Source organism: Pantherophis guttatus, chromosome 3, assembly GCF_059756535.1.
Source record: "Pantherophis guttatus breed Tessera chromosome 3, ASM5975653v1, whole genome shotgun sequence".
Classification (NCBI taxonomy): Eukaryota; Metazoa; Chordata; class Lepidosauria; order Squamata; family Colubridae; genus Pantherophis; species Pantherophis guttatus.
In genome coordinates, this window is record NC_142065.1 from 10486254 (window position 1) to 10511586 (window position 25333).

At 42.3% G+C, this 25333-nt stretch overlaps 1 long non-coding RNA gene across 1 annotated transcript; it reads left to right on the top strand.

Annotated features, from left to right (window-relative positions):
• The first annotated feature begins 3723 nt into the window (after positions 1–3723).
• LOC148114493 (uncharacterized) lies at positions 3724–18988 on the top strand. Its single transcript, XR_015732954.1, has 4 exons — positions 3724–3772; positions 4452–4516; positions 8318–8386; positions 18807–18988. It is a non-coding gene; the product is annotated as an uncharacterized LOC148114493 (long non-coding RNA).
• Positions 18989–25333: the final 6345 nt, after the last annotated feature.

Sequence of the window (25333 nt, forward strand, 5' to 3'; positions counted from 1 at the left end):
GGTTACAGACCATTTTGTGCGAGGATTGTTTTGATGCAGCTCTCTAAACCTGAGCACTAAATTCATTCCTTTTTCTTTTCTTTTCTTTTCTTTTCTTTTCTTTTCTTTTCTTTTCTTTTCTTTTCTTTTCTTTTCCTTTTCTTTTCTTTTCTTTTCTTTTCCTTTCCTTTCCTTTCCTTTCCTTTCCTTTCCTTTCCTTTCCTTTCCCCTTCTCTTCTCTTCTCTTCTCTTCTCTTCTCTTCTCTTCTCTTCTCTTCTCTTCTCTTCTCTTCTCTTCTCTTTTCTTTTCTTTCCTTTCCTTTCCTTTCCTTTCCTTTCCTTTCCTTTCTTTCTTTTTTTTTGCATTTGCACAATCCGTTCAATGAGCAGCTAATCCTATCAGCTGGATTGTGCAATCCATTCAACCCCTAATCAAACAGACTTTAAAACTTCACACGCTTGGCCTGTCATGCACGTTCCACTATAATCTTTCACCAACCTGGCTAGGCCCAACCCACAAGCACAGCTGCTGAGGATGTGTGTGTGAGAAAAAAAACAACCCACCTATCTATCCAACAATCATCATTTTGGCCTTCCGTAAAAATAGTCAAACTTAAAACGTAGGAGAACCTAATCATCAATTTTGGGACTTGATGTCTCTTTTGACCCCGAAAAGCTATGCTCAATTTATTCTGATATATATTGTGGGTGATAAGAGAAAGAGCTGGGAAATTAGAAGTCGATGAAACTCAAGGTTTAAATACCAGATAAAGGTTAAGTAAAAACAAGAGTTCCAACACAGTACTTATCTGAGTTCCAACACAATCACAGCTGTTCTCACTTCTGGAATGATTTCAAGTGAGACTGATTAAAAACTAGCACATAAGAGAGACGTCCACAAATCTAACACCGTGCCATGAAATAGTGCTGCAGCAGACTATATCCCAGGTTGCTTCCTGAAATTTAAATGCAGCGTTTTTCCCCTGTTTACAAGCAGCCCAGCTCCATCTATCCAGAATGTACTTTCAATATCTGAGAGGCTGCCACAAAGAAGAGGGGGTCAACTTAATTTCCAAAGCACCCGAAGGCAGGACCAGAAGCAAACAAGATAGAATTTAATCAAGGAGAGAAGCAACCTAGGACTAAGGAGAAATTCCTGACAGTTAGAACAATTAATCAGTGGAACAACTTGCCTCCAGAAGTTGTAAATGCTCCAACACTGGACGTTTTTAAGAGGAGACTGAACATTTGTCTGAAATAATATAGAGTCTCATGCCTGAGCAGGGGGTTGGACTAGAAGACCTCCAAGGTCCCTTCCAACTCTGTCATTCTATTCTAAGCTATTCTCCAAAGTACCTGAAGGCAGGACAAGAAGCAATGAATGGAAACTAATCAAGGAGAGAAGCAACCTAGAACTAAGGAGAACTTTCATGACAATTAGAACAATCAGTGAAACGAGTTGCCTCCAGGAGTTGTGAATGCTCCAACACTGGAGGTTTTTAAGAAGAGATTGGACAATGCTTTGTCTGAAATGGTTTAGGGTTTCCTGCTTGAGTGGGGGTTGGACTAGAAGACATCCAAGGTTCCTTCCAACTCTTTTATTTTGTTATTCTGTTGCTTCCAAACACAGGTCAAAGACATTTAGGGATGAGAATGGTGGCAATCACTAGATCCTTAAATGCTTAAGATACACCATGAACTAACAAGAATTCTCTCTTCTTCTATCTAAAATCTCTCTTTTTTGTTTTATTGTTTTTTCTTTGACATACATAAATGCTTAGTGTACAGTGTATTGTCTGGGTCAATTTACTTTATACACAATACTAATAATAATACTATTTAGCTATACATGATAATCTTTCAACATCTAACACTTACATATACATAGTAATTATAATAAAGCCCCTGCCCTTTGGAATGAACTCCCCCCAGAAATTCGCAAAATCTCTGATCTCCGTGTATTTCGCTGTGCCCTCAAAACCATGTTGTTCCGCCAGGCTGGGCTATCAATATAAAGATTTTAATTGGTTTTAAATTGGGTTTTTAAATTCGGGGTTTTATAAATTGGGCCTACTATTTAATAATTTTAATTATTTTTAAATATTGTCTGTCTTTGTGTTTTTAATTAGGCTGTACACCGTCCTGAGTCCTTCGGGAGAAGGGCGGTATAGAAATAAAATTAATAAATAAAATAAATAAATAAATAATATATTATGTAGCAGGATACATAATATTTTCCCAATTTCTAATTTCCACCTCTATTTTCTAACCCCTAATAAAGCAAATCCCATACTAAGAAGTATTCTGTATCTATCCATCATCTCTTGCCCTTTTTAGTATTTCAACTCTTATTGACTTCTTGCTAAATCTCCATGTTCCTCCCTTGGGATCTTGTATCCCTTTACATCACTCATATTTAGTCTAAGTATTTCATCTGCCTCTACATCTACCTCCCGCTGTTGAATCTCTAGAGCCCCCATCAATAACTCTTTCATCAATTCTATTATTCCGTTATTCTGTTGCTTCCAAAGACAGGTCAAAGGCATTTAGGGATGAGAATGGTGGTAATCAATAGATTCAGAGGTGGGTTTCATATATTTTTACCACTGGTTTGCTGCACGAGCGCACGCTCGCTTCGTACACACTCCTTCCGCGCATGCGGCCAACCTCCAAAACATGGCTTAATAGGATGGCATAGCGCCGGGGCGGGTGACGGGCGGGGGCGGGCCCACTTGCAGTCACCACTACCAGTTCACCTGAACCAGTACGAACCGGCTAAATACCACCACTGACTAGATCCTTAAATGCGTAAGATACACCATGAAATCCAGCAGGTTCTGACAGATTCTGAAGAACTGGTAGCGGAAATTTTGAGTAGTTCAGAGAACTGGCAAATGCCACCTCTGGCTGGCTCCAGAGTAGGGTGGGAATGGAGATTTTGCAATAGCCTTCCCCTGCCACATGCACCAAGCCACGCCCACCAAGGGACACCATGCCCACCAAGCCACGCCCACAGAACCAGTAGTAAAAAAATTTGGATTTCATCACTGCCACGAACTAACAAGAACTCTCTCTTCTTCTATCTAAAATCTCTCTTTCTAAAAACACACACTCGGATAAGGAAATCAGAAACAAGGAGGAAGACAGAGCCTAAAGAGGGGGATATGATATGATTGATATGATTTATTGCAGAGGTCTTCAAACTTGGCAGCTTTAAGACTTGTGGACTTCAAGTCCTAGAATGGAGAATTCTGGGACTTAAAGTCCACAAGTCTTAAAGCCAAGTTTGAAGACCTCTGATTTATTGGGTTAGGGATTTTCTGTCTTCATTGTGAGTTGTATTGTGTGTGGGGGGCTGCACTGAGGGAGCTAAGCCAGTCTCATTGTACATATGTTGTACAATAAAGATCTGACCATTATTTTAATTCCCCTTTTGCTTTGGGGTATCTTTAAGCTTTCTGTTACAACTATTCCTTCTCAGACAACAGAATCTTGCAGTTATGCTTGCGTGTTTACATGTGTTTTGAAGATAATTGCCTTGGAAGACTACACCTAAATATTTTTATAATTTTACCTCATTTTCCTCAGTTAACATGCCTGTGAGAAATCTCCAGTGACTCAGCGTTGATTTTTCTAGGGTGATTCTGCTTGGACCCACCCTCGTTTAAATCAGTTACACACTCTTAGGGAAATTAATTCTAATTATGTGAACATTTTAAGAAACCAGTCCCTTGGGAACAAACACAGAAACTCCCAAAAGCTGAAAGAAGAGTTTTCAAAGAACATTCTACAGGTAGTCCGGTAGTCCAAGATGGCGTCTTGGTTTTTTTTTTTTTCTCCTTCTTCTTCTTTGCCAAGCGATCTCCTGGCTAAAAAGCGAGCCCTGATTTTTTCCTTCTAGCCGATTAGCTGGGAGACTGGGAGGCAGTGAATAGATTGGGGGTGGGGCCAGGCAGAGGTGGTATTTACCGGTTCTCCGAACTACTCAAAATTTCTACTACCAGTTCTCAAGAATGAGTTAGAACCGGCTGAAACCCACCTCTGGCCTACAGGTAATCCTTGATTTACAACCATTCATTTAGTGACCATTCAAAGTTACAACAGCGCTGAAAAATGTGACTTACGACCGCTTTTCAGTTATGATCTTTGCAGCGTCCCCATGACCATGGGATCAAAATTCAGATGTTTGGCCACTGATTCACATTTATGGCCATTGCTGTGTCCCAAGGTCAGGTGGTTCTCTTTTGTGACCGTCTGGCAAGCAAAGTCAATAGGGAAGCTAGATTCACTTAAAAACCAAGTTACTAACTTATCAGTGCAGTGATTCACTTAACAACCGTGGCAAGAAAGGTCATAAAACGGGGCAAAACTCAGTTAAGAAAGGTCTCACTGAACGATGGAAATTTTGGGCTTGCGCTTGTAGTCATAAGTCGAGGACCACCTGTGTTTCATTTCATCTTTTCCTTTTACAGGCGGTCCTCGACTTACGACCACAACTACGACCAGAATTCCCTCTGCTAAGCAAGGCAATTGTTAGGTGAGTCGGAGCTGATTTTGCAGCCTTTCTTGCCACGGCTGCTAAGTGGATCACTGTAGTTGTCCAGTGAATCACATGGGTCATTCAATGAACCCAAGCTACCTCCGTTGACTTTGCTGGTCGAAGCCAGCTAGGAAGGTCACAGATGGTGATCCCAGGACACTGAAATCATGATTAATGAGACTCTAGAAAGAGAAGAGCAACGAAGGTGATTAGGGGACTGGAGTCTAAAATATATGAAGAACGGTTGCAGGAACTGGTTGTCTGGTTTAATGAAAAGAAGGACTAGGGGAGACATCATAGCAGTGTTCCAATATCTCAGGGGCTGCCACAAAGAAGAGGGGGTCAAGCTATTCTCCAAAGCACCTGAGGGTAGAATAAGAAGCAATGGGTGGAAACTAATCAGGGAGAGAAGCAACCTAGAACTAAGGAGAAATTCCTTGACAGTGAGAATAATTAATCAGTGGAACCACTTGCCTCCAGAAGTTGTGAATGCTCCAACATGGGAAGTTTTAAAGAAGAGATTAGATAACCATTTGTCTGAAATGGTATAGGGCAGTGATGGCGAACCTTTTTGCCGTCGCGTGCCAAAAACGGGAGGAGCACTGGGGGGGGGTGTCACATGCACACCCACACCCATAATGCAATTCTCCCCCCGCGCATGCATGACCTCCCCATACTCCCCCCCGCATATGCGCGCGTGACCCCCCGTGCACCCAAATAAGTAGACTGCCACCCCATCTTCTTTGTGGCAGCCCCTCAGATACTGGAATACTGCTATCCTATCACCCCCTAGTCCTTCTTTTCTCTAGACTGGCCATAGGTTGACCCTCTCTTCTTTGTGGCAGCCACAAAGACTTAAATAAAGTTCATACAACCCAAAGGAAGGTGAAGAAGATGTTAAGTGACATCATAGGTTAAGGCAGGAAATAGAAACTACTCGTTTGCTAGATATTTGAGCTCTGCGGTTAAAGTTCAACCAGTCTGAAGTAGACAAAGTAGCAGGATGGGATGAGGGCAAGGGCAGGGGCAGAGGCAGAGGCACAGAAGAGAGGAGAGGAGAGGAGAGGAGAGGAGGGAAGGGAAGGGAAGGGAAGAGAAGAGAAGAGAAGAGAAGAGAAGAGAAGAGAAGAGAAGAGAAGAGAAGAGAAGAGAAGAGAAGAGAAGAGAATGGAGGCAAGGAGTCAGATCTAAACCATATAAAAGCCCCAAGTTTCAATATGAGCAGGCAGAAGAGGAGAGGAAGAATAATGAATGTCAGAAGGTGGGAATTCCCCCCTTGATGATGGAAAGGATATGAGGCTGAGGTAAAAAAGAGAGAAGAGACAAGCCATGGTCTCTTTGTGGGTGGAATGAGAATTTTTTTTTTTTAATTTGATTTATATGCCGCCCTTCTCCGGAGACTCAGGGCGGCTTACAATGCGTTAAGCACTAGCCTTCATACTTTGGTATATTTATACAAAGTCAGTTTATTGCCCCCATAATCTGGATCCTCAGAATTTGGAGGTACAGGTAAAGTTGTCCTCAACTTACAATCACAATTGAGCCCAAGATGTCTGTTGCTAAGCAAGACACTTAAATGAATTTTGCCCCTATTTTTATGACCTTCCTTACCACAGTGGTTAAGTGAACCATTGCAGTTGTTAACTCAATAACACCGTTGTTGAGTGAATCTGTTTTCCCCATTGACTTTGCTTATCAGAAGTTCCAAAAAGGGGATCACATGACCCCAGGACACTGCAACTATCATAAATACTGTATGAGTCAGTAGCCAAGTGTCCAAATTTTGATCATAATCATGGCTATAAGTGTGAAAAACGGTGGAAAAAAGTCACTTTTTTTCAGTGCCGCTGTAATTTCAATGCTGGCCAAGGAATTCTGGGAGTTGAAGTAAACAAGTCATAAAGTTTAGAATAGAATAGAGCTGGAAGGGATCTTGGAGTCTCCTAGTCCACCCCCCTGCTCATAGATGGCACGCGTAGCCATATCAATGGGCACGCGAGCTCAGCTGATTTTTGGGCCTTCTGGGCCCACCAGAAGTAAGGAAACAGGCTGTTTCCTGCCTCCAGAGGGCCTCGGGGGGGGGGTAAGGGGGGGTAAGGCCCGTTTTTCTCTCTCCCCAGGCTCCAAAGCCTTTCTAGGAGCTTGGGAAAGCCAAAAACAGCCTTCCCCACCCTCCTGGAGGCCCTCCAGAGGCCAGAAACTGCCCATTTGCCCACTTCCAGTGGGACCGGAAGGCCCATTTTTGCTCTCCCCAGCCTCCAGAGCCTTTCTAGGAGCCTGGGGAGGGCGAAAACGGCCTTCCCCACCTCCCGGAGGCCCTCTGGAGTCCGGAAATGGCCCATTTGCCAACTCCGGCAGACGGACCATTTCCGGCCCTTGGTGGGCCTCTGAGGGGAGTGGGGAAGGCCGTTTTTGCCCTCCCCAAGTTCCTAGAAAGGCTCTGGAGCCTGGGGAGAGCAAAAAACAGGCCTACCAGGCCCACCGTGCCATCACGTGCCAGGAGCAGGGGGAGCTAGGGGTGGTGGTGTGCGCACATGCGTGGGGGCGGGGTGCATAGAATGGGTGTGGGCAGGTATGTGTGCAACCCCCCCCGCTCCTGGCACGTGATAGCAAAAATGTTAGCCCTCACTGCCCCATACCATTTTAGAGAGGTGGTTGCCCAGTCTCTTCTTAAAAACCTCCAGTGCCAAGGTTGGAGACCTCTGTCTTAAGGGGATTCAGCTCTAAAACCCAGAGCCAGCTTCTGGATTACAGTTGGGACTCTATAGTTTCTTGGAGCAATATAGCTTTCCTCCTACAATATGGTAAACATCTCTCCTGCCAGGTGTGTATTATCTTTCTACAACCCAAAGTTATTGTTTTCCTTGCCAACTGAGATTATTCAGCATCTTTTTTAATTTATTTATTTATTTTGAAAGTTTATTATATTACAATACAATACAGTTTAGTCGGTTAGACAGTGGTGTTTTCTACACAGGATTAAATTCATTCTTTTGTTATAATGCATCCTAATTTACAATTTACATATTCATCCTAATATTTACACCATCTCATCTCTCTCCCTTATTCGGTTATCAATCCATCTATACCAAAGTTCCCACACCGTATAGTATTCCGAGTCCTCTTTCTCGTTCTGCTCTAGAGTCAGTTTATTCAAAGTCAGTTTATTTTGTCTTCTGCAACAAACAGAGGTTGTGTACAAACGGGGAAGAAATCCCATCCGTCACAATGTCTTTTGTTTTTTTTTAAAAAAAATCTTTCTCAAGGACAAATCTGCCTATTTGATTTTGCTATCATAACTGCAAGTGAAACTATGTCAAACAAATCAGGCACTGCAATAACATCCATTTTCCCACAAAGGACTATCTCTTCCCAGCAAACCAGTCTGGCTGCGTTAGATCCCATGCAGAAAGTCCAAAAGATGCTTTATCAAGTGTTTTTTCAAAGGTGCTTTTGCAAGTGTTTTTGAATTCTGTTCAGTTCAGAATAGAGTTGGAAGGGACCTTGGAGGCTTTCTAATCCAACCCCCTGATCAAGCAGGAGACCAGACAAGTGGCTGTCCTGTCTCTTTTTAAAAACCTCCAGTGATGAAGCACCCACAACTTCTGAAGGCAAGCTGTTCCACCGGTTAAATTGTCCTCACTGTTAGGAAGTTTCTCCTTAATTCCAGGTTGCTTCCCTCCTTGATTAGTTTCCAGCCATTGTTTCTGTTGCTATTATTTCTTTCATATAGGCCCAATAATCAGGATGCAAGTCATGAGAATATAAACAGTATTTATTTCTTTGTTTCTATTACAGGAGAACATCAGGCAAGGCAGGAAAGCAGTCCAGGACATCAGTATATATACACAGTAGGAGGAGTCAAAGGTAAGGAGGAGTCAGTGGGAGGGACAATTGATGTATTAATGTTTAACCTTTACATGGTTTTAAGTATGTACATATAGTTAGGTATTTTCCACGTGTAACAGTTTCTTGTCCTGCTATCTGGTGCTTTGGAAAACAGATTGTTTCCCCCTCTCAAATCCTGGAATACTGCTATCATGTCACCACTAGTCCTTCATTCCTCTAGATTGCCCATACCCAATTCCTGCAACCGTTCTTCATATATCTTAGGCCTTTCATCATCTTAGCTGCTCTTCTTTGCACTTTTCCCAAAGTTTCAATTGTGATTTCCAGTGATTTCAATCATTTGCAGCTTCTTCAGCTTTGTCCCATTAATCTTAATAATCTTAAAATCTTCCTTAAGTGTTTGGTGCCGCGTTTTCCGAGCCCAGCCTCGTTTTCGCTTTCCTTCAGAAGGTATCCAATGTAGTGCAGTTTTTTTGGATGCTGATCTTTAGGTAAAGGTAAAGGTTCCCCTGTAACATGCGTGCTAGTCATTTTGGACTCTAGGGGTGGTACTCATCTCCGTTTCTAAGCCCATGGTCACTTGAAGAGCCAGCGCTGTCCGAAGACGTCTCTGTGGTCATGTGGCCGGCATGACTAAATGCCAAAGGCGCACGGAACGCTGTTACCTTCCCACCAAAGGTGGTCCCTATTTTTCTACTTGCATTTTTTCGGTGCTTTCGAACTGCTAGGTTGGCAGAAGCTAGGACAAGTAATGGGAGCTCACCCTGTTATGCAGTGCTAGGGATTTGAACCGCTGAACTGCCAAACTTCTGATCGACAAGCTCAGTATCTTAGCCACTGAGCCACCACATCCCTGCTTTCATTTTTACTGTTAATCTGAATATACTCCTCCTTGTTTGGTTCTTGAAACATATATATTTGTGTGTTCGTGTGTGTGTGTGAGTGTACAGGCAGTTCTTGATTTACAACAGTTTGTTTAGTAACCATTTGAAGTTACAACAGCACTGAAAAAAGTGATTTATGACCGTTTTTCACACTTACAACCGTTGCAGTATCCCCATGGTCACTTGATTAACATTCAGATGCTTGGCAACTGACTCATTTATGACGGCCGCTGTGTCCCAGGGTCACGTGGTCCTCTTTTTGCCACCTTCTGACAAGCAAAGTCGATGAGGAAGGCAGGTTCACTTAAAAGCCATGGTACTACGTAATTTAACCACTGCAGTGATTCCTTTAACAAACAGGAAAACAAAAGTCATAAAATGGGTCAAAACCAGTGGTGGGTTCCTCCCGGTTTGGTCCGGTTCGGCCGAGCCGGTAGCGGTGACGATATGACGTCACTGAACCGGTTCTCCCCCCTGCCCTCCCCCCCGCCCCCCCACATTATTCTTACCTTTTATTTGGTCCCACCCCCAATCTATTGCTGCCTCCTGAGTCCCAGCTGATGACTAGAGGGGAAAAAACTGTTTAAACTCTTGCCGCGGGGCTTCAAAGGGCCGTCCTGCAGCTGATCAGTGTTAAAAGCAAACAAATGAGTCGGGTCGTAAGTGCGAGGACTGGTCGTAAATGCGAGGACCTTCCAGAAATGACTCTGACCAGCTAGCCACGCCCACCTAGTCACATGACCTCCAAGCCACACCCACAAAATAAGCCACGGCCACAGAACCGGTAGTAAAAAAATTTAGAACCCACCCCTGATCAAAACCCACTTAACAGGTTTCTTAGTCGCACCATAAATGTTGGGCTCTTTCCTAATTTTTTTTTCTGTAACTAAAACAAGTTAATTTTGTCATCTCTGCTAACTCCACCACGTTTTCCATCTATTCTTCCATCATGGGGATTGTTGCAGCGGTGAAATGCTCCCGGTTCGGACCGGATCATCTGATCCGGTAGCGATGGAGGCGGGTGGTACAACCTCTTCGGCCGAAAAAATGCTTTTAAAAGTAAAAAAAAAAAAAAAAGCCTCTGATGATCGCGTGGCTCAGCTTGGATCATCAAAGGCTTTTAAAAGAAAAAAAACCCTTTTTTTCCTTTTAAATGCCTCTGACGATCCCAGCTGAGTTGCCTGATCGGCAGAGGCATTTAAAAGGAAAAAAGTCTCTGCTGATCAGGCAACTCAGCTGGGATCGTCAGAGCCTTTTGAAAGCATTTTTTTACAACCTCTTCGCCGTCAAGGTTGTAGAAAAAATGGTTTTAAAAGTAAAAAAAGAAAAATGGCCACGCCCACCCAGTCACATTAACCCCCACCACCACCAAGCCACGCCCACAGAACCGATAGTAACAAATTTTAGATTTCACCCCTGGATTGCTGTCAGTTTTTTCAGAAAAAATTAAACAAATTTAATAAACAAAATAAAATAAAGAAATAAATGCTTTTTTAAACAAAAAAAGAAAGAAAGAAAAAAAGAAAAGAAAAGGTGTTAAGGTGTCCTGTTTTGTCCCAAGCTTGGATCAAAACTCTGCAACGCCTTCAGATGTCTTCCCAACTTGGAATTCTTGAAATACCTGGAGCAAACTCAAAGTAAAGTTGACTTTACTTCTTTACTTCTTATTTTTCATTGCTTCCTTTTCTATAATCTTCCCACTGTGAGACCTTCTTTGACCTTCTATGACTCCCTGGCCATTGCCTGAAGCTCTCCAGGCAGCTTTACTACCATTTGTATAATTCGCTGTTATACTGAAGAGTGTTGCTATGGTTGGGGTTTTAACCAATTCACTGTTATTAAACTTCCACTTTGCAATGGAAAAAGCTGATGCGTAAACAGGCAAAGCATTGCCCTTACCATAGAAAAGGCGTCAGGATAATTCTTCTGTTGAATGTTTGTCATGCAAAGAAGGTAAATGGATCCGTAATGCGGGCACACACCCATGCAAATAAGATGTGTAAGGGGTATGGTTCCTAATGAAGAAACACGTCAGTGCCAATGGCTTTATGGTGTATGTTTCCTCTAGGTACAGGGAATTAAGTGTGATTCAAATCCTAGAACCATCCCTTTCTTTCTTTCTTTCTTTCTTTCTTTCTTTCTTTCTTTCTTTCTTCTTTTTTCTTTTTTCTTTTTTTTGAGATCTGCAGTGAGCCTGTGTTAGGGGTCGGTCAGTCGGTCAGTCAGTCTCTTCCTCCCCCCCTCTCTCTGTCTCTCTCTCCACAGAGCCTTCTCTGTGGGGGCACCTACTATCTGGAACGAGCTCCCCCCGGAGATACGGAGGATCCCGGATCTGCGCCCCTTCCACCGCGCTCTAAAGACATTTTTATTTCACCAGGCGGGCCTGGCCTAATTTTCTCCCTCTTTTATAAAAGAATTTTTAATATTTTTTTAGTATTTTATATATTCAAATTTTAAAATTGGTTTTAAATTGATTGGGGTTTTAATTTGTCTGGGCCAAAACTATTTAATTTGATTTTAATTCTGCTTTTAAATTTTGTATATATGGATTTTATTGTTGGCTGTTCACCACCCCGAGTCCTTCGGGAGTAGGGCGGTATAGAAATCAAATCAAATCAAAATAAATAAAATAAATATCTATCTAATCTCTCTCATCTCATGGTCAGATCACTCCCTCCTTTGCTTTGACCTTCGAACCGCCACACCCCGCCACAGGGAGGCGGAACCGATGAGGTGGTTGCGCCCCAGGCACCTGATGGACCCGGATAGGTTCCAGACGGAGCTTGGGCCATTTCCTGAGGCTCTGGTTCACGGCTCGACTGAAGATCTAGTGGTTGCTTGGGATAGGGCGGCCACTGGAGCTTTGGACTGGGTCGTGCCTTTGCGGCCTCTGACCCGGCACCAGTCACTTGGTTCACCGAGGAGCTGAGGGAGATGAAGCGCCAGAAAAGACGCCTGGAGAGCGGTTGGAGGGCCAGTTGTTCTGAATCCGACCGAACACTGGTAAGGTCTTATAGTAAGACCTACCTGGTGGTAATAAAAGCGGCAAAATGTAATTATTTTTCCGCTCTTATTGCGCCATCAGATAATCGCCCGGCCGCCCTGTTTAGGGTGACCCACTTCCTGCTCCATCAGGAAGCGCGGGAGGACCCCTTGGAGGGTAGAGCCGAGGTCTTTGCACAGTATCTATATGACAAAATCGCTCAGATTCGGGAAAATTTGGACTCTGACTGGGTAGATTCAGGGGGAATGATGGAGGCAGGTCTTAAGAATATCACCTGGGAAGAGTTTGATTCTGTGACTCCCGAAGACGTGGACAGGATACTGGGTAGACTGAGCGCGGCCATATGTTTATTGGACCTGTGTCCCTCCTGGTTGGTGCTGGCCTCCCGGGAGGTTACGCGAGGCTGGCTCCAGGGGATTATTAATACTTCCTTGAGTGAGGGTGTCTTCCCCGCCGCCTTGAAGGAGGTGGTGGTGAGGCCTCTCCTCAAGAAACCTTCCCTGGACCCGGCAGTGTTGGCTAATTATCGTCCAGTCTCCAACCTTCGGTTCGTTGCGAAGGTTGTTGAGAGTGTGGTAGTGCAACAGCTTCCTCAGTACCTGGATGAATCGGCTTATCTAGATCCGTTCCAGTCGGGCTTCAGGCCTGGGTACAGCACGGAGACGGCATTGGTCGCATTGGTCGATGATCTCTGGAGGGCTCGGGACAGGGGTTGCTCCTCTGTCCTGGTCCTATTAGACCTCTCAGTGGCTTTTGATACCATCGATCATGATATCATGCTGCACCGGTTGGAAGAGTTAGGGGTGGGGGGCACCGTGTTGTGGTGGTTCTCCTCCTTTCTCTCCGACCGGTCGCAGTCTGTGTTGACAGGGGGGGAGAGGTCGACCCCAAGGCCCCTTGTATATGGGGTGCCACAGGGGTCAGTCCTCTCGCCCCTTCTGTTTAACATTTATGTGAAGCCGTTGGGTGAGATCATCCGTGGTTTCGGGGTGAAGTATCATCAGTACGCTGATGACACTCAGCTGTACATCTCCACCCCGGATCACCCCAATGATGCCCTTGAATACACGAGCACCAGTGGTGGGTTCCTCCCGGTTCGGTCCGGTTCGGCCGAGCCGGTAGCGGTGATGATATGACATCACCGAACCGGTTCTCCCCCCCGCCCTTCCACCCCCACCCCCCCACGTTATTCTTACCTTTTATTTGGTCCCACCCTCAATCTATTGCTGCCTCCTGAGTCCCAGCTGATGACTAGAGGGAAAAAAACTGTTTAAACTCTTGCTGCGGGGCTTCAAAGGGCCGTCCTACAGCTGATCAGTGTTAAAAGCAAACAAATGAGTTGGGTCGTAAGTGCGAGGACCTTCCAGAAATGACTCTGACCAGCTAGCCACGCCCACCTAGTCACATGACCTCCAAGCCACACCCACAAAATAAGCCACGCCCACAGAACCGGTAGTAAAAAAATTTAGAACCCACCCCTGACGAGCACACAATAGAGACAAACTTAAAGTGAACCGCTGCAAACTCGATTGCAGAAAATACGACTTCAGCAACAGAGTGGTCAATGCCTGGAATGCACTACTTGACTCTGTGGTTTCATCCCAAAACCCCCAAAACTTTAACCTTAGACTGGCTACTGTTGACCTCACCCCATTCCTAAGAGGTCTGTAAGGGGCGTGCATCAGAGCACCAGCGTGCCTACCGACCCTGTCCTAATGTCCCCTTTAATTGTATTCATTTTATGTATTCAATTCATGCTTATACTTATATATATTATCTAATATGTACTCGACAAAATAAAATAAATAAAATAAAGTTCACCCACCACACACTTTGGAAAAAAGTTCTACAGTAAAGAGCCACTTGTTATATGAAGGTCTCACCACTCCACCAAGTGGTGAGAAAGAAGGAGAGAGAGAGAAAAAGAAAAGGAGAGCCAGGAAATTAATTCGATAAGGAAGTTAAGCCTATTGCATTAATGTGACAGTAACAGAGGTGGTTTTCAGCAGGTTCTGACCAGTTCTGGAGAACCGGTAGCGGAAATTTCGAGTAGTTCGGAGAACCGGTAGTAAAAATTCTGACTGGCCCCGCCCCCATTTATTCTCTGCCTCCTGAGTCCCAGCTGATCGGGAGGAAATGGGGATTTTGCAGTATCCTTCCCCTGGAGTGGGTGGGAATGGAGATTTTACAGTATCCTTCCCCTGCCACACCCACCAAGCCACGCCCACCAAGCCATGCCACACCCACCAAGCCACACCCACAGAACCGGTAGCAAAAAAAATTGAAACCCACCACTGGACAGTAAGTCTTAAGAATGCCCCCATTTCATCAATGACAACTTCTCCCAAAAGTCCGTGCAAAAGAAATGCCAGAAGTAAATTTTCCATCAGCCCATGGGAAAAAAAAAAATGCAACAGAATTTCCCATTACAGCCTCGTACAGGTAGTCCTCAACATGCGACCACAACTGAGCCCAAAATGTATGTGGCTAAGCGAGAAATTTGTTAAATGATGTTCGTCCCATTTTATGATTTTTTTTTTTTAAATTTGATTTATATGCCGCCCTTCTCCGGAGACTCAGGGCGGCTTACAATGCGCTAAGCAATAGCCTTCATTCTTTTGTATATTTATACAAAGTCAGCTTATTGCCCCCACAAACTGGGTCCTCAATTTACCTACCTTAGAAAGGATGGAAGGCTGAGTCAACCTTGAGCCTTGGCGAGATTCAAACCTGCAGTAATTGCAGGCAGCTGTTCTTAATAACCAGCTTAATAACAGGGTGCCTTAGACCACTGTACTACCAAGGCTCTTGCCACGTTTGTTAAGGGAATCGTTGCAGTTGTTAAATTAGTCACACGGTTGTTAAGTGAATATGGTTCCCCCATTGACGTGGCTTGGCAGAAGGTCGCAAAAGGGGATCACGTGACCCCAGGACATGGCAACGGTCATAAATGTGAGTCAGTGGTCAAGCATCTGAATGTAAATCACGTGACCACGAGGATGCTGCATTGGTTGTAAGTCTGAAAAATGGTCATAAGTCAATTTTATCAGTGTCATTGTAACTTTGAAGAGTCACTAAGCGAGCTGTTGTAAGTCGAGGACTACCTGTAATAGCCTGATTTATTCATCATTGCAAGTTGTCCTCATCTTACAATTCATTTAGTGACCGTTTGGAGTTACAATAGCCCTGAAAAAAGTGACTTATGGTGGTTTTTCACACTTATGGCCATTACAGCATCACCATGGTCATGTGATCAGATTTCAGATGCTTGGCAACTGGCATGTACTTATGACGGTTGCATTTTTCCAGGGTCATGTGATCACCTCTTGTGAACTTCTGACAGGCAAAGTCAATAAGGAAGCTGATTCACATAACAACCGTGTTACTAACTTAGGAACTGTAGTGATTCACTTAACAACTGTGTTAAGAAAGGTCATAAAATGAGGCAAACCTCACTTAACAACTGTCTTGCTTAGCAGCAGAAATTTGGGACTCTGTTGTGGTCCTAAGTCAATAACCACCTGTAGTCCTTCACATCATGTCCCCCTCTGGGGGGTCATCACTCACACTTAACCTCATGGATATAACCTGGAAGATTCTAGGAAGTCCTCCACTTATGAACATAACTGAGCCCAATTTTTCTGTTGCTAAGTGAAACATTTGTTAAGTGAGCTTTATTTTTTTCCTGCAACTGCTACCTACTAGATAAAAGTATAATTGCATCTTTTAAACAATTTGATCCTTGCACGCAGGGCTTAGTCAAATGTCCCCTTGTTTCATGTAGGTTCTTTTTGATTGATTGATTGATTGATTGATAGTTAGATGATAGATAGATAGATAGATAGATAGATAGATAGATAGATAGATAGATATGATGATGATGTTGATGATGATGATAGATAGATAGATAGATAGATAGATATGATGATGATGTTGATGATGATGATGATGATAGATAGATGATAGATATGATGATGTTGTTGATGATGATAGATAGATAGATGATAGATAGATAGATATGATGATGATGTTGTTGATGATGATAGATAGATAGATGATAGATAGATAGATAGATAGATAGATAGATAGATAGATAGATAAATAGATAGGTAGAAGATAGATAGATAGATAGATAGATAGATAGATAGATAGATAGATAGATAGATAGATGATATAGATAGATAGATAGATAGTAGATAGATAGATATGATGATGATGTTGATGAAGATAGATAGATGATAGCTATGATGATGTTGTTGTTGATGATGATAGATAATGATAGATAGATAGATATGATGATGTTGTTGTTGTTGATGATAGTTAGATGATAGATAGATAGATAGATAGATAGATAGATAGATAGATAGGTAGAAGATAGATAGATAGATAGATAAATGATATAGATAGATAGATAGATAGATAGATAGATAGATAGATAGATAGATAGATAGATGATAGATATGATGATGTTGTTGTTGTTGATGATAGTTAGATGATAGATAGATAGATAGATAGATAGATAGATAGATAGATAGGTAGAAGATAGATAGATAGATAGATAAATGATATAGATAGATAGATAGATAGATAGATAGATAGATAGATAGATAGATAGATAGATAGATAGATAGATATGATGATGATGTTGATGATGATGATAGATAGATAGATAGATAGATAGATATGATGATGATGTTGATGATGATGATGATGATAGATAGATGATAGATATGATGATGTTGTTGATGATGATAGATAGATAGATGATAGATAGATAGATATGATGATGATGTTGTTGATGATGATAGATAGATAGATGATAGATAGATAGATAGATAGATAGATAGATAGATAGATAAATAGATAGGTAGAAGATAGATAGATAGATAGATAGATAGATAGATAGATAGATAGATAGATAGATAGATGATATAGATAGATAGATAGATAGTAGATAGATAGATATGATGATGATGTTGATGAAGATAGATAGATGATAGATATGATGATGTTGTTGATGATGATAGATAGATAGATGATAGATAGATAGATATGATGATGATGTTGTTGATGATGATAGATAGATAGATGATAGATAGATAGATAGATAGATAGATAGATAGATAGATAGATAAATAGATAGGTAGAAGATAGATAGATAGATAGATAGATAGATAGATAGATAGATAGATAGATAGATAGATGATATAGATAGATAGATAGATAGTAGATAGATAGATATGATGATGATGTTGATGAAGATAGATAGATGATAGCTATGATGATGTTGTTGTTGATGATGATAGATAATGATAGATAGATAGATATGATGATGTTGTTGTTGTTGATGATAGTTAGATGATAGATAGATAGATAGATAGATAGATAGATAGATAGATAGGTAGAAGATAGATAGATAGATAGATAAATGATATAGATAGATAGATAGATAGATAGATAGATAGATAGATAGATAGATAGATAGATAGATGATAGATATGATGATGTTGTTGTTGATGATGATAGATAGATAGATGATAGATAGATAGATATGATGATGTTGTTGTTGTTGTTGATGATGATGATAGATGATAGATAGATAGAAGATAGATAGATAGATAGATAGATAGGATGATGATGACAGATGGAGGGATGGATATGATGATGAAGATAGATAGATAGATGATAGATAGATACATAGATAGGTATACGTACAGTACATACATATATACATAGATAATCAATCAATCAATCAATCAATCCGATCCAAAGTAGGCGTACAGTTATTTCTGTATGAAATAACATTCATTTATTTATATTAACAAAATAGAAATAAATACACATATATAGAAACATATAAGCATATATACTATAAGTAATATTACCAATGGACTGTACTCGACTATAGATTAAAGCGTACAGAGTGACAAGTGTATAGAGCGTTATGGTATAACTATGAGAATAATGGCTATAACTTGGACGTACAAGTTTATGTATATTTAAAAGGGGCTACATTGTATAATTATGAGAACAATGGTTATCATCAGGGTGCATAATACTATGTATACTTAAAAGAGACTTGATACAAACAGTACACTGTCGTTGCAGAAATGGAAACGTGATGTCTAATAAAGGAAAATGTATAATAATTAATAATAATAATTAAAAAAACAATCATTTATTTATTGAGCATTGAAGCCTTAGGCGTTGGAGAAGATTGCTGAGAAAACCACAGAGAGTTAAGGAAACAAACAAGCAAATGATTGCATCATCTTTAACCCAGAATTCTCATTTGAGGCACCAACGATCAGGCTTAAATAGTCCCGCTTCAAATTCATGATGCAAAGATCTCGCTCTCTAGAAAAGTATCTGAAGCTGAGAAAGGTGGAATCTCGTTCTTTTGCTTTACATTTCTCAATGTTTCAAACCATTTCTATAAAGTCAAAATCATGCTGTTAAAACCTAAAAAAAAAATTCATTTTCCATAACATCAAAATCCTTCTGTCAAAACCTAAAGCTAAAGTTTCCTTTTTCTTTTCTCTTTTTCCAGTTTCACATACAAAATCCAGAATTGGTTACCGACTGGAAACAAGGCGAGATAAATCTGGTGCAGAAGAAACATCTGTTCGAAGCATGGTTGCAGAGGTCACTTCCAACGTTGCTAACCTTATTTAGAAGCACTGCATTAAATGGAATCTTGTGGTTTTACAGGATTATAAATATTTTTACTGGCCTTTGCTCTCGTGCCTTTGAAAAACAGCTTGCACTGCAAATATTGATCTTTAGATAAGGCTCAACTTTAAGTGGTGGAAAATGTAGTTCCTAAATTTTCAGCAGTAAATGTCATCCATCAGGTCAGAGAATTTTTGGAGAACAATATCTTCAGGAATAATAAAAAAATGTAAAAAAGTAAATGATGTAAAAAAGATGTTGAGACTCTAGAACAGGTCTGCAACCTAAACACTCAAAGAGCCATTTGGACCCATTTCCCACAGAAAAGAAAACACCGGGAGCCACAAAACCCTTCCCGTGCCTGATTATTTCTTGAGCGGCCACAAAACTAGCATATGTAGTTGAATTAAACGTTCTGTTTTCTTCCTAAATTTTTCTTTTCTTGGATTTATCCATGGTTGGCCTACCAGGGTTAAAAAGCTCAATAAATCATGTGTCGTGGGTTTCGCACATTGGCGGCATATTTTGAGTGACAGGGAACCACAGCAGAGGGGTGAAAGAGCCACATACGGCTCCAGAGCTGCAGGTTGCTGACCCCTGCTCTAGAAAGAGTGCAGAGAAGAGCAACAAAGATGATTAGGGGACTGGAGGCTAAAACATATGAAGAACAGTTGCAGGAATTGGGAATGTCTAGTTTAATGAAAAGAAGGACTACGGGAGACATGCTAGCAGTGTTCCAGTATCTCAGGGGCTGCCACAAAGAAGAGGGAGTCAAGCTATTCTCCAAAGTACCTGAGGGCAGGACAAGAAGCAATGGGTGGAAACTAATCAAGGAGAGAAGCAACTTAGAACTAAGGAGAAATTTCCTGACAGAACAATTAATCAGTGGAACAACTTGCCACCAGAAGTTGTGGATGCTCCAACACTGGAAGTTTTTAAGAAGATGTTGGATAACCATTTGTCTGAAGTGGTGAAGGGTTTCCTGCCTAAGCAGGGGGTTGGACTAGAAGACCTCCAAGGTCCCTTCCAACCCTGTTATTCTATTCTATTCTAAAAAAAAGATGTTGAGGAAGACTGGCACCTGCTTTCTTTCAAATCTTTCAAATACACTTATCATTGTTGTTCAAGAAATCCCATGCCAGGGAATTGTGCAGCAAGGGTCCCAATGAAGTCATAGACATTGACACAAACTTGTAATTTTATATAAATAAATATATTTACAGCTATATTTACATTAAACAAGATAGTCAGGCAAATGTGAGGGAGGTAAACCATCACAGGAATGTCATCATGATATGAGGTAAATTGCAGAGCACACAGGAGAAAAAGGCGGGAAACAAGGAAATTCCTCCTTTTCACCCACAGCCATCATATATAGAATAGAATAGAATAACAGGGTTGGAAGGGACCTTGGAGGTCTTCTAGTACAACCCCCTGCTTAGGCAGGAAACCTAACACCACTTCAGACAAATGGCTATCCAACATCTACTTAAAAAATTCCAGTGTTGGAGCATTCAGAACTTCTGGAGGCAAGTTGTTCCACAATTAATTGTTCTAATTGTCAGGAATTTTCTTCTTAGTTCTAAGTTGCTTCTCTCCTCGATTAGTTTCCACCCATTGCTTCTTGTCCTGCCCTCAGGTGCTTTGGAGAATAGCTTGACTCCCCTTTCTTTGTGGCAGCCTCTGAGATACTGGAACACTGCTATCATGTTTCCCTAGTCCTTATTTCCATTAATCAATCACAGCTTAGTTTGCCTCATGCAGGAGCCAGCTCTCTTCAACCAGTCAGCTGTAACTGTGTGTTTCTGACTCATTGCACAACTCCACTGCTTCGGCTAGTAAATTTAAATATCGTAACACAACTCTTTGAGTGGGGAGTGGATCACGGAGTTTTGTGTGAGCAGGCAATGGTAGGCTGAGTTTCACACCATATGCTTATTATCCAAGCCAGTTTCAGCAGCTGCATTCATGCTTTGCGTTCATCTTGGTCAGTGTGAATTTAACCCATTTTGTTCATTTAGAGCATTGTGGAAATCTTCACAATGCTTTCATTCAATCTGGTAGTTGAAATAGGTGGCTTGAGCAACATCTTACATTCACCAATGAGATGATTACTAGTCAGGGTTTTTTTTATCTTGCTGTCCAGTGCCAATAAAATCATCAAATGGCTGTGTTGTGGCCTGCCAGCGGCCTGCGCGGATCGTGGCTGATCCCGACGATGAGGAGGCTGGTGTGGTGTCGCGCCAGCAGCTTGCGCAGCCGGCGCTCGCGTCGGACAGCGAGGAGGCTGAAGAAGATGTGGTGCCAGAGGCAGAGACTCAGCCAGGGCCTTCAGAACCTCCAGAGGCTCCTTCAAGTGGAGATAGCGAAGTGGAGGAGCCTCTCCTCAATGCTCGAGCACGCAGGGCTGTCAAAAGGCAGGAGTGGCTACTCAGGAGGAGGAGTAAGGCTTGAGGATAATTGGCCACTCCCTTAGCCTATTTAAATCGCACGCAGTTAGTAAGTTTCTTGCTGGAAACAACTTGTAATTATCATCAGAGCATTTTTGGAAAAGTCTTACTGTATCTTGTTTTCTGGGCTGGTTGCCAACCTTTGCCGGACTTTGGTTTATTCTTGCTACTTAATAAATTTGGTAAGGACTGTTGGTGTGTGTCAATATCCTCGGGAATCGGGAGCGGGGACAGAACAGGCTGTAACAATAACGGTAACAGCAACACTTTAAAAAGGAAGTACTTCAAATGCAACAGTCAAGGGAAGTCTGGCAAATCTAATACTTTAGCTGCAAGGTTGCTAGCCATGGTGCTGATTCTGAAGACAAGATTATCCTGTCTGGCAATTGTAGAACTGTCCACGGTCCTGAATTAGCTATATTAATGATCTGTGTTACAGATACACCTTACCACACAATAATGTAACGGTTCATTTAGTGACAGTTCAAAGTTACAACTGCGCTGAAAAAGTGACTTATGACAGTTTTTCAAGTTACAACCTTTGCCGCCTCTCCATGATCATGTGATCAAAATTGGGTACATATCTGCATATGCACCAAGACAAATTCCTTGTGTGTCCAATCACACTTGGCCAATAAAGAATTCTATTCTATTCTATTCTATTCTATTCTATTCTATTCTATTCTATTCTATTCTATTCTATTCTATTCTATTCTAGACCCAATATTTGTGTCCCAAGGTCATTTTTCATCATTTTTCAGACTTACAACCGATGCAGCATCCTCATGGTCACATGATTTACATTCAGATGCTTGACCACTGACTCACATTTATGACCATTGCCATGTCCTGGGGTCACGTGATCCCCTTTTGCGACCTTCTAACAAGCAAAGTCAATGGGGAAGCCAGATTCACTTAACAACTAGGTTACTAACTTATCAACTGCAGTGATTCACTTAACAACTGTGGCAAGAAAGGTCATAAAATGGGGCAAAACTCATCTAACAACTGCCTCACTTAGCAACATAAATTTTGGACTCAATCATTGTCACAAGTCGAGGATTGCCCATAGCTGCTTTGTCATGCTGTCCCCACTCATCCGAGTCATCATTTAACCGAATCCTTGATGGAACAAGATATCAAGCGTCTGTTGGGGCAGACAGATTCAATCAGCCGCCCTATTCAAGAGTATTTCATCTCAAATTTAACTGTAATAAAATTTGTCCGATAACCCTAGAGAGATTACACTTCCCTTCAGACGAAACATTGTGGCAGGTTATGATTCTTCTAGCACATAAAGTCACTTACTCCATTAATGTAATAATCAATCCTATTCAGAAAGTTCAATTTTGCAAGAGTCTGTTATTATCAGCTGGATTCTGAAAGATCCTTTTTTCCCTGCAGCGGGATGGATTTTCATAATTGCCAAATTATCACGGACGAAACATAAGATTGAAATACTCTATTGCTCCAGAAGAGGGCATCCTTCACCATTATCGAAATATACCGCAGCAATAAAGAGCATAATACCTCAAGAACATGTGGAGGACAACCTTATTCTAAGCAAAAAAAATTTTTTTTTTAAAAAATGCTGGGGCAAAAGATATTGATTGTGTCAATTAATAAACAACTATGGTGTAAAATACGGGGTCAAATTAAATGAGCAATTTGGAAGGAGTTCAGGATCCTAACCCCCTATTCCCGTGATGGCGAACCTATAGTACGTGTGTCACAGGTGGCACACGGAGTCCTCTCTGCGGGCACGCGAGCCATTGTCCAGCTCAGCTTCACCCTGCATGTGTGCACATGCTGGCCAGCTGATTTTCGGGTCTTTGCCGCTCATGCGCGGAGGGCGTGGGGAGTGTGGGGGAGAGCACCCCCCCGCCGTGGCCCGTTTTGGGCCTAGCAGGCCTCCCTGCAGCCTCCTGGGACCAAAAACAGGCCATGAGGGGGTTGCTGCACCCCCACCCCGTGGCCTGTTTTTGGTCCCAGGAGGCTGCAGGGAGGCCTGCTAGATCCAAAATGGAGCGGGGGTCATGCGTGCATATGCAGGGAGGCTGGGGAGGGGGTCATGCATGCATGCACAGGGGGGCAGGAGGAGCATTGGGGAGTCACACGTGCATGTATGGGGGGGCGGGGCACGGGGGGGGGGTCACGCACACATTGTTATATGGGCGCATAATGTGCACACTCACTTTCCGCATGCAACGACAAAAAGGTTAGCCATCCTCTCTCCCTATCCTCTCCCTCCAAGCTTTTCTAAGTCCTCTTTTAGTGCCATTGAATTGAATTCAATTCCTGAGGAGCCTGTGCACAGAAGCTCTTTCCTTCCTCAACCTCTTCGGATGCAAAAAAAAAAAAGGATCAAAAAGAAAGCTGAGACTGCCCAAGGAGCTGCTGACACAGTTCTACAAAGGAATTATTGAGTCTGTCATTTGCACGTCTGTAATTATTGTGTGGTTTGGCACAGGAACCCAACAAGACGGACACAGACTTCAACAGATGGGGCTGGAGAAAAAAAAAATACAATGGCTACCAACCTGCCTTCCGTTGAGGACCTGTATACTGCACGAACCAGAAAGAGGGCTGGGAAAATATCTACAGACCCCTCACACCCTGGAGACAAACTGTTTCAACTTCTTCCCTCAAGACGACACTATAGGGCCGTGATGGCGAACCTATGGCATGCGTGCCACAAGTGGCACACGGAGCCGTATCTGTGGGCACACAAGCGTTGCCCTAGCTGAACTCCAGCACGTATGCGCGCACTGACCACCTGATTTTCAGCCTTCCGGGCCCACCGGAAGTCGGGAAAAGGGCTATTTCCAGCCTCCGGAGGGCGTCCGGGGGGGGGGGGGCAGGCAGTTTTCGCCCTCCCCAGGCTCCTAGAAAGCCTCTTGAGCCTGGGGAGGGTGAAAAACGGGCCCACCGTTCCATCACTTGCCAAAAGTTGGGGGAGCGGGGGGTGGGCAGTCAGAGCATGCATGTGCGGGGGATGGGGTGCATTGAATTATGGGTGTGGGCACGCATGTGCGCAAACCCCCCACGCTCCCCCCCCATTTTTGGCACGCGACAGCAAAAAGGTTAGCCATCACTGTTAAAGGGCATTGGACACCAGAGCAACTAGACCTAAGGACAGTTTTGCCCCCATCATTTTGCTAAACAACTAATTCCCACAACATTGTCTTATTCTCTGGGATGTCAAACCACCTAGTAGGGCTGTATTACTATTATCCTTCTCATCTTTCCTACTGCCTATTTCCTTGGCTTCTTATGACTATAACTTTGTTGTTTGTTTCTTATGATTTATGTTGATTGCTTTTATTAGTATCCTATTATGATTTATGTTGATTGCTTATTTAGTATCATACGACTATCACCGGGTGTTGTATTTATGATTTATAATGATTGTGTTTTACGATTATGATCATGATTTATCACTTGTTTGTATGTACACTGAGATTTTATGCACCAAAGACAAATTCCTTGTGTGTCCAATCACACTTGGCCAATAAAGCATTCTATTCTGTTCTGTTCTGTTCTGTTCTACTCTACTCTACTCTACTCTACTCTACTCTACTCTACTCTACTCTACTCTACTCTACTCTACTCTACTCTACTCTACTCTAATCTACTCTACTCTACTCTACTTCTATTCTATTCTATTCTATTCTATTCTACTCTACTCTACTCTACTCTACTCTACTCTACTCTACTTCTACTCTACTCTACTCTACTCTACTCTACTCTACTCTACTCTACTCTACTCCTATTCTATTCTATTCTATTCTATTCTATTCTATTCTATTCTATTCTATTCTATTCTATTCTATTCTATTCTATTCTATTCTATTCTATTCTATTCTATTCCATGCCATGCCATGCCATGCCATTCCATTCCATTCCATTCCATTCTATTCCTGCTTGAGCATAGGGTTGGACTAGAAGACCTCCA